General features: G+C 35.7%; 1 protein-coding gene across 1 annotated transcript in view; it reads left to right on the top strand.

The window, feature by feature from the left end:
* Positions 1–15,000, top strand: part of LOC143027713 (A-type potassium channel modulatory protein KCNIP1-like) — a gene marked incomplete in the record, with an annotated part of 806,525 nt that overhangs the window by 103,995 nt on the left and 687,530 nt on the right.

A 15,000-nucleotide genomic window follows, 5' to 3' on the forward strand; every position in this document is an offset into this window, starting at 1 on the left:
TTGGCATACCAGCTTCCAAAGCCTCACGTAAGAGCCACCCTTTCTGATTCCAATGCGTGTCTCTAGCTTGGCTGTCCCATATGCAAAGAAAACGGGGATATTTTGTTAATCCTCTTTGTTGACCAAAGAGGAAGTTTATCATTTTGAGATCCAGTTGTGCTCGTGGTATTTTAGTAGGTCTATCACAGTTTTAATGCCATTATACAGAATGACCTACTGGAACAGATGCATAGACATTGTCATTATGTAGCAGTATACACTTCAGGCTATGTTTAGAACTATCTAGAAATAGTATCCAATCATTTGGATTATACAATGGAATCCCTAATTCCTGGACAAGACCCGAGAAATAATGGCAATAGACAGACTTATTCTCCTCCTTTAAAAAAAATCCACAAAAACCTGTTCCTGACCTTGAAAGTATAAAACTTTTGTGTTTTGGTTTAGTATAGGCTTTTCTTGAAACCTAGAAGCGATCATTTCTACTGCATTTTTGGAGAGACCCAAATCACGCACAAGGTCATTCAGCTCTGGCTGGCTAAACTGCTGAGATGTTGATGACTGATGTAGCGTAACAAGGATTGTAGGAATCTGCCAGTCTCTTGCATTTCGTCGCTACCCTTCTCTTCAGATGGAGACAATCCATTAAAAACTGGAACTGGTAGCTCATCAGACTGCAAAGTAGGTCGAATTGCTGAGGGTATACTAGGATAAGAGATTCTGTGTCTGTTTTTCTTGCCAATGCCTTTTGTATTGATCAGACAAAGATAGCAGTCAGTTGTGTGGTCCTTTGGTTCCCGCTAGGTTATGGAAATTCAGAAAGCTAAACCCTCCTTTCTTCCAGTTATGCAGCACTTTTTTCAGTTATGACACTCAGTATATGGGGCCCATTTCTTGTTTAGGTCACCAAGAGTAAGTCCGAAGTACGCTTTGTAGGCTTGCCTCACAAATGATGTTATATTGAGTGTGAATTATCCACAAATATAGCATAAAATATCAGGCTTCTTCACACATTGATGTCTCCTTGTATCCATGATCAAATCTGAAAGAAAAAACAAACAAAACTATATATTCCTATTGGTACCATAAACACGTTTTTTTGTTTGTTTTGTTTTGCTTTTTGTTTTTTTTTGCCGAAAAAGGCTAAAATATAATCCCTCAAATTGCATCAAAAATAGAGCATAAGGAACAAAATCGTTGCCATGTTTGGAATCAGGAGACAAAGAATAGTAAGAAACTGAGATTTTCAAAAGATTTGTAGTCTTGTGTTATAAATTAACAATACATTTGCAGCGTTTAAGACTTTTAAGCAATTTTGTACATTTCACATACAACTAGTATGGAACAGAGTTGGATATGATTTTAGACGTTCATCCTGACAAAATAACTTTGTACCATAAACCAAGCTCTTAACCTTGCGTGTGCTGGCGTTTATTGGGGCTAGATCCTGCTAAAACTTATAAATTCTTGTCACAGTTTTACATTGACCTCCCTTCACCCTGTAAATCAGAGTTTTCCAACTTTTTTTTCAGGCGACCCCAATATGATCTCATGATATGACCACCACCCCATTATATTATTTGTATAAATGTTACTATATATAACTAGTTCTTGATTGTAAAAAGTAGGGGACAAGTATAATAAAAATATGTGTAAGAAAGATAATGTAAGACTAGAAAAGACAAAGTTAATATTATCATGGTTATTGCATTGGATTCATTTGCGCAATATATATATATATATATACATATATATATATATATATATATATATATATATATACACATATATATATATATATATATATATATATATATATATATATAAATATATACATATTATACAAGATGTCTTGGCGACCCCAGGAAAAACGGTTGGTGGTCTCACTTGAGGTCGCGACCCCAGGGTTGGGAAAGAATGCTGTAAATGTTCTGTTATTCATGTGGTGACTTCTAAAACCTCATTCATACTATCTTCCTTGATACATATCAAGTTATGTACAGGGTGACCCGAATGTCTTGTTACCCCTACCAATAGATGTGCAAATATTACAGTAATACAAAATACATGTCTTGGATTCAGTTTACTGTAAGAACAAAATAAGAATACTGGAACAAAATGTTCCCATCGCAGTACTTTCATCTTCGGAGGAACTGGATTGCCGAATCTTTCAGTGAAGTCATGTCGCACAGCCCCTATGTTCTTGCCTGAATGCACATGCTCACATGCCCATAGACTCACAAGCAACCTGAATCCAGGACATATATTTTGTATTACTGTGATACTTGAACCTCAATTGGTAGGGGCCACAAGACATCGGACCATCCTGTTCTGTACTTCCTGGTTCCGGACCAAGGTGGCGAAGAACCCCACCCGCTGCTATACACCCGCTCCCCTGACCCAACGTGGAGCACCTCGACAACCAAAACAATAATCGGGGCCCGAGGGGGAAGGGGGGAAAAGCCAAAAATAGAAAAGGAGGCTTAAAGAGGACAGATCCAAACGCGCTTCGGCGGGGCTTTGCTGGTCGAACGACTTTGGTTTGATAAACTTCTTCACGGGGAAAATGCAGAAACCTCTTGGTTGAGAAATATGTCTACCAGCAGTATCGCATTCACCCGGTTATAAAGGTGAGGAGGTTACGCGAAGAGGCATTGAACTTCGGCTAAAAGTCATCGCCTTTGTTCTGGGTCCTCGGACAGCTAGGGCAAATGTGAGTCACCTGTATTCGTTAGGATCGAGCTGATTCCAATTTATTACGGGATGAGCTCAAAATCTAACGAGTCATGATGATACATAGTGAATATAAAACCAGGGAAATAAAAAGCGTTTAATTGCTCGTATGTTGCTCATGATAAAAATTTAAACAAAAAGAGGTGTTATTGCAATCGCACTCTTTAGTCATTTTCAAACCAAAATAAATTAAACTAACTTGTAACGACCTCCACAGGAGTGAGAAACAGTAAACACTCTCTAAGGCAGTGGTTCTTAACCCCTGGGTTGCAACCCAAAGTTGGGTCGCCAAACCATTTGAGTGGGTCCTCAAGGATTTGTGTACTTCCTAATATTCCTGATGAAAATATCATCATAAGTAATAATACTGTATTCGAATACCTAATCATTAACATCTAAGCACAACATTATTGAAACGATTTAATTGAGTACAATTATTTCAGTATCTAAATAAAACTAAATGTTTAAGAGGGTGTGAGTCGCCATGGTCGATCTAGACAGGACTTTCGGTCAATACCAAAAAAGTTTAAGAACCACTGTTCTAAGGTGACACACGCTCAATTGACTAAAACTTCATAGTTTTAGGAGCAACAGAATCTGTAGGTATCACCATGACGAACAGATTAAGAGATTTTCTTCTGTAATGCAGTGATACTCTCTCAGCTGAATGAAATAACCTGGCATCACTTGTAACGAAATTGGTAGTGCCAATGTGCTGAAGAAGCTCTAACCTGTGAGAGTATAAAGCTTTCTCAAAACCAAATATAACACCTTGGCGTTAACCAGAACAAAACCCTCCAAGAAAATATATTTTACTCGAGAGTTAATTGAGCATCACTTTACACGCGAAGACGTAAAGGGCTTCTTCAAAAAGTGAACAAAGTTGTTTGACGTTAGCCCAAACAAAATCCTTAGAGTAAACATGATGTGCTCAAGGGTGCCCCACAACAATAGGGGAGAAGCACTGGCGGAGTCCAGCTCTGTAAAGAGTGGGTAGTATGAGACCCATTGTCAACAGAGGCGGCCAAGATGTGACCACTTGCCAACAAGAATGGTCAATAAATGGTCCATTGATGATCGAATCAATCAACACTCAACAGGGGCCGGTTGGAAGCGGGCAGATTCAATATGGGGCCGGCTACAAGCGAGGACAACAAAGCTGAGAGTATGCCGCAGATAGATTAAAACAACGAACGACACTCGCCCAATTTAGAGGAACGCAGAAAACCAACAAAGGTGGAAAAGTCTACGGTCCCAGTTGGCCATTTGGAAAGACTACCTGGGTACCAAAACACGACGTTGTGTTTGGAACAAGAATTGAACAAAGTATTCAGAAATGAAAGCTTCCAACAAACCTTTTGAATAAATTCGTTCAGACATAGAATAAATCACTCCAGCATAATTCAAAATTACTTCACTAATTTTCTATTCCTTTCGTTTTTAGTTAAATGCAATAGAAGTAAGTACTTTGGAATCACTGCAAAGAAGTGCGGGGACAATTAATCTAACCCACTCGTTAATATGAATATAATGCTATTGAAGTGACTGTATTTAATTATAATCCTTAACAAAGCACATGAGTCTTGTTATAGTGTATCCTGGGGAGACAATGGTACTCTTTTGATTTATTGTTATTATCATTATTATCAATATCACTATAAATACTATTATCATTATTATCATCAATCTTTGTCTTACTTATCTACATATATGTTTTTCTATCTACATATTCATAAAACTACTTACTTAATTATTCATTTGTTTATTTATTTATATTTCATAGTTTTTGTTATTATTATCATAATTTTTGTTTTAAATCGCTCTACTGAAGGAGGTAAGATTAAAAAGAGGGAGGTATGGATGTATGTGGAATAGGTAGTGTGTGGAAGTATCCTTTACAAGGGCAAAGAAGGCTTTTGACATATATATAGATAGGTAGATACATAGATAGATAAAATCTACTCTTTTGAAATTAGGTTCCGATATTTTGGGATCCAGTGTTATCAAGCCACATCTGTACGGTATGTCACAGTACCGAGGACCAGCTAGATCAGAGGAGTAAAAAGTAACCATGATGATAGTCTAACCACTTTGGTATAATAGAAATCGACTGACGTCAGCCAGGCTTAGAGTAGTCAAGATAGCAAAAGGGTTGACGTCATGTTTATTCTGTCACATAAATGACCCCTGACAGTCGTCTGAATACCGTGGAATCTAGCGCAATGATTTATAAGAGCACTAAATATCTCTGTACTTATAACAAACAGGAAAAAGTATAGGCTGATTTTATTTTCGAAACCGTGGTTTCCCAAAAATGAGTAAATTCGTCTGGCTATAGCCACAAAAATAATAAATAGATAAATAGATAAATAAACAAATGAATAAATAATAATATGCTGAAATTGACGTTGCGTCCCTGAAAGAGGTTAATCAAGAAATATCAAGTCGGTTTAAGAATTTTATTGGACAAGACGATTTCCCAAGTTGAATCAATTTTTTATGTCGTTATGTAGAACAAAGTTCTTCAATGCAACAACAACAAAAAATTCAATACCATAAAGGAGATTAAATTAACTATGTGGAGGGCTTATCTTAAAGCTGGATAAAAACAAAAATTTCATTTATAATGTTAGTGACTGGAACAAATATTCGACGGAGATGAATACGTGTACCATATTGTAAACTATTGAAACACAAATTTACAGATAATCGGATGATATGTAATTATACTAGCCCCTCTTTTTCGTCTTCTCGTTCAAAATATTTCTGGGTTCACGAGATTCCAGGTCGTCCTACTAATTGAAATCCCTTGTAAAATAGCATTTAATCATAATCACCATAACAACACCAAGGAATCATAGCAGCTAACCATAAAATTTGTACCAAATTTATGCTGGATCGACTAATAAAGTGAAAGGTAATCATAAACGACACACGTTCCAATTCCTCCTACGATAGATACCATCAATTGGCTACGAAAAAATGAGCGAAGAACTATTACAAAAAATGTGGAAATCAGAAGTGGATAGAGTGAACTTGAGGAGATAGGATGAATAGATGTGGTGAAAGGAGCTTTGGGCAAGAAGGGAACGTGATGTTAGTTGTGATATATATATATATATATATATATATATATATATATATATATTTATACACATATATTTATATATTTATATATATTTGTATATATACAGTACATATATATATATATATATACATATATATATGTATATATATATATATATATATGTATATATGTATCTATGTATATATATATATATATATATATTTGTATATATATACACATATACATATATATGTATGTATACAGTATATATATATATATATACATATATATATATACATACATATATACATATATATGTGTATATATACATATACATATACATATACATATACATATGCATAAACATATACATATATATATATATATATATATATATACATATATGTATGGATATATATATATATATATAAATATATGTATGTATATATATATATATATATATATATATACATATATATATACATATATGTATGGATATATATATATATATATATATATATACATATGCATATACATATACATATACATATACATATACATATACATATACATATACATATACATATACATATACATATACATATACATATACATATACATATACAGTATACATACTGTTTGTAGTCAGAATTCTTTGTTCCTGTGTACCATTTTGATATCGAAGGAATCTCAAGGAGCCGTATTCCAAGTTATGAAGGAAGATGAGAATGTTTCTATACACTTGTGGAAATAATTAAACATATCGAAGAACTTTATTGAACTACGTTTCTCAAAATAAAGCTAAGGAATTCCATGAAGAAATATTTTCCAGAAACAGGAAAAAGTCATATCATATATTATAAATCACATAATAGTAAAGACAAGATAAGAAAAAGTTATAAAAAATGAAGCGAAATCAGATTATAATGACTCCTGGATGGATTTATAAAGATTACTAAAATAATAATGACCGGAGTCGAACATCTGTGGAGTCTCATAGGGAACGGGAAGGTTGTCCCCAAGAGTGAGGTCACTGATCTCAGTGGCAGAACCAGGTTAATTGCGTAATTGTTACTAACTAGGTCTCGTCCGTGAGAATGAATTAAGAGGCTGTTGCGTGGTGGAGGACCTCCTGGGCAGACAAGACTTTTGCTTATTTGAATCACGTGCTTTCATCGAGTTGTGTTGACCCTTTCGCTGCAGTGACACCCTTTATTCATCACCTTGTGCCCGAGACGTTTCCTTAAAAGGCTGAATAAAAGTTGCTGACTATACCCAAACCAAATTAATTCTACCACTCTTATTATTGCTTTGTTATCTATTGGGGTAGCTGCTTAAATATATATTTCATTTCTTCTACCTACAACCTTATCATGGACCGAGAGATTGGCATACTTTGTCATTACAGTCCAGTGTAGCTATCTACTTGACTGAAGAGTTGACATTATTAGTTCTTTTCACACCTACTGCATTGCTTACTGCCCAGCCAGGACGCAGGGGATGGGTTTATTGGTGGGGGCAGGAGATAAAATCAAGGGAAAACAAAATGGCCGTTAGATGAGTATTGAATGGTGGGTGCTTGTCTTGGCTGGCTATATTCCTTATAAGTGGGAAGAGGACATTTATATATATATATATATGTATACACACACATATATATACATACACACACACACACACACACACACATATATATATATATATATATATATATATATATATATATTTATATACATATATGTATAGATAGATAGATATGTATATATATATATATACATATATATATATAACTACCTGGCTCTGAGTTCTTTTTCTTATCCTTTTCTGGCCGAGAAATTTTTCTAGAGGTAAATAGATTCTTCATGCGCTGGCTAGAAAATTATATTTAATTAGCCACTTTTATATAATAAAATAATTCATTCACATTATTAGCCTTTTGTTAAATAGAAACCTCTCGTGAACATAATGGAAATATCTGGCACTATCCAGAAAAACATCTTCCAGACACATGGCTGGAACAGCTTAAAAAAAAAAAGTCCGAAGTTAAGGTTAAATATCTAAAAAACACCGATGTAACGAAGGAGTAAAGGGAGGTAGTCTCAGCATCATCGCAACGGCAGCGTGCTATAACCTGAATAGAACTGTTCAGTGTTAGAGTAGAATATTTAATGAACGTCAACGTGTCAGAGCTGTTAATCGAGATAATTTCCAATCCCATCGCCACGATGACAGCCTCGACGGGTACAATAATCTGTATCTGAATAAAACATATGAATGATTCGCTGTGGCGAGAGGATTAATTGAGACCAATAACCACTTGCATGTCACATATCATCACTTCAGAGAACAGCATCAGTAGGCAGCTCCCTTTCCTAGATGTAAAGGTTGAAGCCAGTTCTCAAGGTTTTAGGACCGGAGTATATACCAAGCCCACCAACCCAGGACTCTGCCTCAACGGTAATAGTGAATGCCCTCAATGCTATCGGAGGTTCACAATGGACGCCTACGTCAGAAGGGCCCTGACGCACTGTAGCGACTGTGCCCGAACCCACGCAGAGCTCGACAGAGCGACGGAGGTCCTAGTAAACAATAGCTTCTATAATAGAGAGGTGCAAATCGCCATCAACAGGCACCTTGACAGATGGTATTCACCCCCAGCAGAAGTCAGTAGGAGAAGCCAGAATAAAAATCTTCTACAGAAACATCATGTCCACCCATTATAGAGCCGACGAGGAAGCACTTAGAAAAATCATCTACAGAGACGTGAAACCTACCAACGACAACGACAAAATATATCTGGCGACATGAAGACATCCTAACTCCTTATTAAGAACAACCCCTGCCAGAGGACACCGGAACTTCAACGTAGCCATTTCGTGTATGAATGCTCCTGCAGAAAAGGGAACTGTTAAGCCCTCAATGAAACATACATAGGGATGACTACGACGCTCACGAGGCATCTCACCCTTCACCTCTCCAACGACGCCATCAAACGTCACCACGAAGACGTGCGTCAGACCCCACTGACAAAAAAGAATTTGGAGGAGGACATCACTATTTTACAATCAGAAACAAACCACACACGCCTTCATATTCTAGAAGCCTTATACATAAAAGATAAAAACCCTACCAGGAACAGACAGACTCCGGACCCATTCACTATCCCCACATTAAAAGACGTTGATCTCCGCTTTAGGTTCACGGCCGCTTGGCCCGTGGGCGGCGCTACGCGTCCTGCTTCCTGATTGGTTAACCAGATCAGTACTGAAGTATTTGTGATGTGCGTATTGTGTATATATAATCATCCACCACACACTGTACTCATTAGCACTGAAAATGCCTAACTGATAGGCGAAAGCTCTGCATAAAAATTAAGAAGATAATTCCCGTGCCTTTACCTATACCACCAATGCTATTTGGCCAGGTAATTAGAGAACTTAGCACGACACAGCGCGCTAGCATAAGAAAAGTCGAGAATGTCAGCAAAAAAACTCGTGAACACAAATTTCAATGATATGATATGATATATATATATATATATATATATATATATATATATATATACAGTCATATGTTTATACATAGATATGTATACATAAAACTCTCTGGCGCTGACTAGAAAAGGATCGTTAACTAGCTACTTTTATATAAAAAAGATAATTGATTCAAGCTCTTAATCCTTTGTTACCTTGAAACCTTTCTTGGGCAAGATGTAATTGTCTGACACTGTCCAGAACAAACATCTTAATCTAGCCACTTTGCTGGAGCAGCTTAGAAAAAAACTGTCTGATGTTAAGGTTAGATTTCAAAAAGGCACCAATGTACCGATGGCGTTTATGGAAGTAGCTTCAATACAATTGCAACAGCAAGTAACCATAATGTGAATAAAACACACACACACACACACACACACACACACACACACACACACACACACACACACACACACACATGCGCGCGCGTATGCAAATACCAAGAACCTTTTTTTTTAAAGTAATGTGAATAACTATTATAGATGGATATCAGTGAACCAGTTTCTATATCCTCATCAACGCAGCTGCACATCCCACATATTTCTATATTCCCTCAGATATCCAGAGTAATTTAAGTCTCCAACAGAATATCAAAGGTCTCAAAACTCTGTTCTGTTTATTCTTATACAACCTTCAAAGCGTTATTGAGTATATAAGAAAAATCCCTACAATACGCGTTGCCATCTGCTTTCCAGACCTAATCAACCATGTCATGACCAGAGGTAAATTTGCATATCTATTCCATCACTGTTTCAAAGACCAGTTTTCAACCCTTTCGATGACAATAGCTTTAAAAAAAAATCGTTTTAATTTCATTTAACTTTTCCTTTCTAATGATAAACATTATCAGCCAACCTCTTACCATCAGTCGGATAAAAATATTTGCATTGCTGATGAAGCTGTTTTATACCTTCACTAGAATTATCTTCTCTCTTTGTGATTGTTCATTTTAGTGTCTTTTCAACTCTACAGAGAACAAGTCTCAATTGGAGTGACTCTCCTTTTTCAATTCTACTGAACAGAGTAATGAAAACACATTGGTATCATTCATAAAGCTATCACGTCTGACCAACATTTTATTGTCCCCAATGATACTAACCCCTCTCTCTCGCTCTTTATCTATCTATCTATCCATCTATCTATCTATCTATCTATCTATCTATCTATCTATCTATCTATCTATCTATCTATCTATCTATCTATCTATCTATCTATCTATCTATCTATCTATCTACCTATCTATCTATCTATCTATCTATCTATCTATCTATCTATCTATCTATCTATCTATCTATCTATCTATCTATCTATCTATCTATCTATCTATCTATCTATCTATCTATCTATCTATCTATCTATCTATCTTTCTGTCCCTCCGTTTGTCTCTCTCGATGTCTCTGTCGGTCTGTCTCTATATCTCTATGTCTCTGTCTGTCTGTCTGTCTGTCTGTCTGTCTGTCTGTCTGTCTGTCTGTCTGTCTGTCTGTCTGTCTGTCTGTCTGTCTGTCTGTCTGTCTGTCTGTCTGTCTGTCTGTCTGTCTGTCTGTATATCTGTCTATCTGTCTGTCTGCTGTCTGTCTGTCTGTCTGTCTGTCTGTCTGTCTGTCTGTCTGTCTGTCTGTCTGTCTGTCTGTCTGTCTGTCTGTCTGTCTGTCTGTCTGTCTGTCTGTCTGTCTGTCTGTCTGTCCGTCCGTCTGTCTGTCTATCCGTCTGTCTGTCTGTCTGTCTGTCTGTCTGTCTGTCTGTCTGTCTGTCTGTCTGTCTGTCTGTCTGTCTGTCTGTCTGTCTGTCTGTCTGTCTGTCTGTCTGTCTGTCTGTCTGTCTGTCTGTCTGTGTCTGTATACATGTCTGTCTACTGTATATGCCTGTCTCTTTCTCCATCTTTTTCTTACCCACTTTGTCAATATTACTCTGTCACCCCTTTTGAACCCGGTAACAATATATTCTCCTTTATTAGAAACCTATGCTTTATTAGGAGCTCCTCTTCTAGGGAAAATCATTCAAACTCATATATATTCATACATCTCAGATTGTCTATTCAAGACGATTCTCCTCTTCTGAAATCTAATATCAATGTGTCCGTTCTTTTTTCCATCCTTTCTTAGACAATGGCATGTAGACCATATTTTGTGTACCTTCCTTCTGCCATTGATCGTTCTTTGTTATACACATAATAACAGGAGACCTTGTTGACATTGGTTTGATGTTGAGCTCCTCTTGCCATTTCATTTTAGATCCTCAAATTCATATCAAGTCATGTCTTTAGCTACACAACTCCCAGTCCTTTGTGTAAGCCTCGTCCTACAATACTAAAACCAAAATTAGACGTCGAAAGTGGTCCCCTTTTTTTTCATTAAATATTGCAGCTATTTAATATGAAAAAGCAGATGGAGCTGGATCAAAACATTGGTCATGTTTATTTATGTATTTTTTGATTCACATTATAAAAAGCTAGCAGTCATGAAGTAGTTATAATTAATACACATCTTGGTATTAATATATGCCATAACTTACACTTACTTCGTCGCTTTTCTATTTCTAAGTCCCAGCAACTGTATTTATGTGTACGCTAGATTTTGTTCTTATGTTTTCTTTTACGCTTCATAATTTATTTTAATAAAGCATTTCATGTTTACATTGTAACTCGTTCTAAGCCTCAATTATATTATCTATTATTATTACTATTATTTATCTATAGATTTATTGATTTGTTTATTTATTCACGTATTATTTCCTAAACCACATCTATGTTACCTTGTCTCACATTTCCTGGAGATTTCCCTCACCACGGCCTTAAGCCTTGAGTCTCAGACCTCGAATGTTCTTCAGTCATCTTTCACGCAGGTTCCAGTTCAAACTTGGACGCTCTGCATCCTGGACCCGACTGGGTTCTTGAATGTCACCCTCCACATCTGTCTAAAAGTGGTCGACTTCAAAGTCGGAAACTTCAAAGGCGATACTGTTTTTATGGAGAGCAACACCCCCAGTTAGTTCAATAGTTGGGACGTTACCATGTATGTATCTCAGATGGAAATGATAGCTGATTAATTGATATACCACCACCAGTTTATGGTTATTCTATCATGATGGTCGACAGACTATCTTAGCCTGCTTGGTGAAATGCCTTCTCAATGTTGGTACTAAAATTAGGTAACCAGTTTGTTTCCTCCCTACAAGACTTTGATTCAGAAATATTTCGTCCAAGCTGATGCAATATACGAATGCAGTTCATTATCAAAATTGCAACGTAAATAAAATTGAAAGTGTTTTTACACGTTTGGTTTAATTTGCAAAATTAGGGTTAGAAGAAGGCGACAAAGACAAAGAGAAAAAAAGAAAAAAAGAAGATAAAGAAGGAAAAAGAAAAAGAAGAGTAGGTAGGAAGAAGAAGAAGAAGAAGAAGAAGAAGAAGAAGAAGAAGAAGAAGAAGAAGAAGAAGAAGAAGAAGAAGAAGAAGAAGAAGAAGAAGAAGAAGAAGAAGAAGAAGAAGAAGAAGAAGAAGAAGAAGAAGAAGAAGAAGAAGAAGAAGGAGAAGAAAAAGAAGAAGAAGAAGAAGAAGAAGAAGAAGAAGAAGAAGAAGAAGAAGAAGAAGAAGAAGAAGAAGAAGAAGAAGAAGAAGAAGAAGAACAACAACAACAACAACAACAACAACAACAACAACAACAACAACAACAACAACAACAACAACAACAACAACAACAAAATAAGAAGAACAACAGCAACAACAACAACCACAACAAAATAAAAAGAACAACAGCAACAAGCCAAGAAGAACAAGAGGAATAAAAGCAAGAGTCAGAAAAACAAGAACAAGAACAAAAATACGAACAAGAATAAGAAGAAAAAGAAAATGGGTGATGCTGAAGTAATTATTGCTTGAGTGTTCTTAAAATGCGCCATTGCATGGTCGCAATTAACATCTGAATATCACAGGTCAATAGAGGATAATAGATATTGGGAAAACTATTGGGCGAACAATTGATTGCCACGACGGGATGTCGATAAAATGAAGTGTTTAAGAGTAATTAGAACCAAAGAAAAATAGAAGATGGGTGTGGTTAGACTTATTATGGTCCTAGTGTCTGAAATGGGACATTGAAAGGATGTTTAAAAGTTCTTGAAAATGGCAAAGTTAAAAGTGAATTAACTTGAGGGCCCACTTTTGAATAAGTATTGTCTAAATTAGTGGTAGTTAATGCATATAAGAAGGATAAGAGGGCTGAAATTGGAAAAAAAAATCACTTAATAGAGATGAAAGTGGCAATTCATACGGTAGAATGTGACAAGGTAGTGATATATGGCTCGTACAATGATCCAGCACAATGAGATATACTATGCGGTGATTATTACAATGAACAGTACCACTGTAATGTTTAATAATACCAAATGAAAATAAATGCCATTCTAGAAAGTGGTGACATTATATATAAATGCAATGAATACGTCAAGGAAGAAGGACATTACGAATATCAAGGAACTTGAACAGCCAGCCGAGAGCTTACAAGAATCAACTGAGTTCATTTTTAAATATCTGAATAAGGGAGACTAAGATATAAATTGTAGTCTCACATCTGTAATACCTAACTTCAGAAAGACTTTTTTTATTGGCTTCTGGGAAATATTTCAAAACACACTTAGTGAAAGTGCGTGTGGGTATCCTTCCTGTATACACAGCACTGGTTACCGTGGTTTCATCTCTCGTCACCATGACGTCCAAGAATGGCAGTCGTCCATTCTCCTCCTTCTCCATCTTAAACTGGATGGCCTCATTCCTCCCGATAAGGGCTCCCCCTCCCCTTTCTGCATAACTACAAAGACAGCATGCACATACCAGACCCACAGTTTCAGAGATGTTGGTGCGGCTGCCAGCACATCCTACTCGTATCGCCGCATCGCATCGCCAACCACTGACATCGGTGAACCAATGGGCATTCCTACCTTTTGGTGGGTTTAATATTAATTTATTTATTTACTTTATTTTGTATTATTTTTATTTATATTGTTTTTCTGTTTGATTTTAATCTAGGAGATAGGTTGCAACGGTTCACTCATATTGGGTGGTGTATCACCTAGGCATTTACCTACATTTATATATATATACACATATATATTTATATATGTATATATATATATATATATATATATATATATATATGTATATATACATTTTAACAACCACAATGCACTTTAATTCTAAGCCATCAACATCGGATCTCCCAATGTTGATGGCTTAGAATTAAAGTGCATTGTGGATGTTAAAATGTTTCTCTAATCACTGGGACCTATTCATTGTTGTACGTATATATATATATATATATATATATATATATATATATATAAATATATATATATATATATGTATATATATATATATATATGTATGTATGTATATGTGAAAAGGTGGTAGAGGAACGCGGATTGTAGCGAGAACAATATATTCCTGACGTTTCGACTACAAGTCTTCTTCAGAGTAGTCGAAACGTCAGGAATATGGTGTTCTTTCTCCAACCCGCGTTTCTCTACCACCTTTTCACTCATCTCTCTTACCTTCACAGCAATACATATATATATATATATATATATATATATATATATATATATATATATATATATATATATATATATATATATACATATATATGTATATATATATATATATATATATAT

Source organism: Oratosquilla oratoria, chromosome 8 (genome assembly GCF_046742065.1).
Source record: "Oratosquilla oratoria isolate Oo_2021 chromosome 8, ASM4674206v1, whole genome shotgun sequence".
Lineage (NCBI taxonomy): Eukaryota > Metazoa > Arthropoda > Malacostraca > Stomatopoda > Squillidae > Oratosquilla > Oratosquilla oratoria.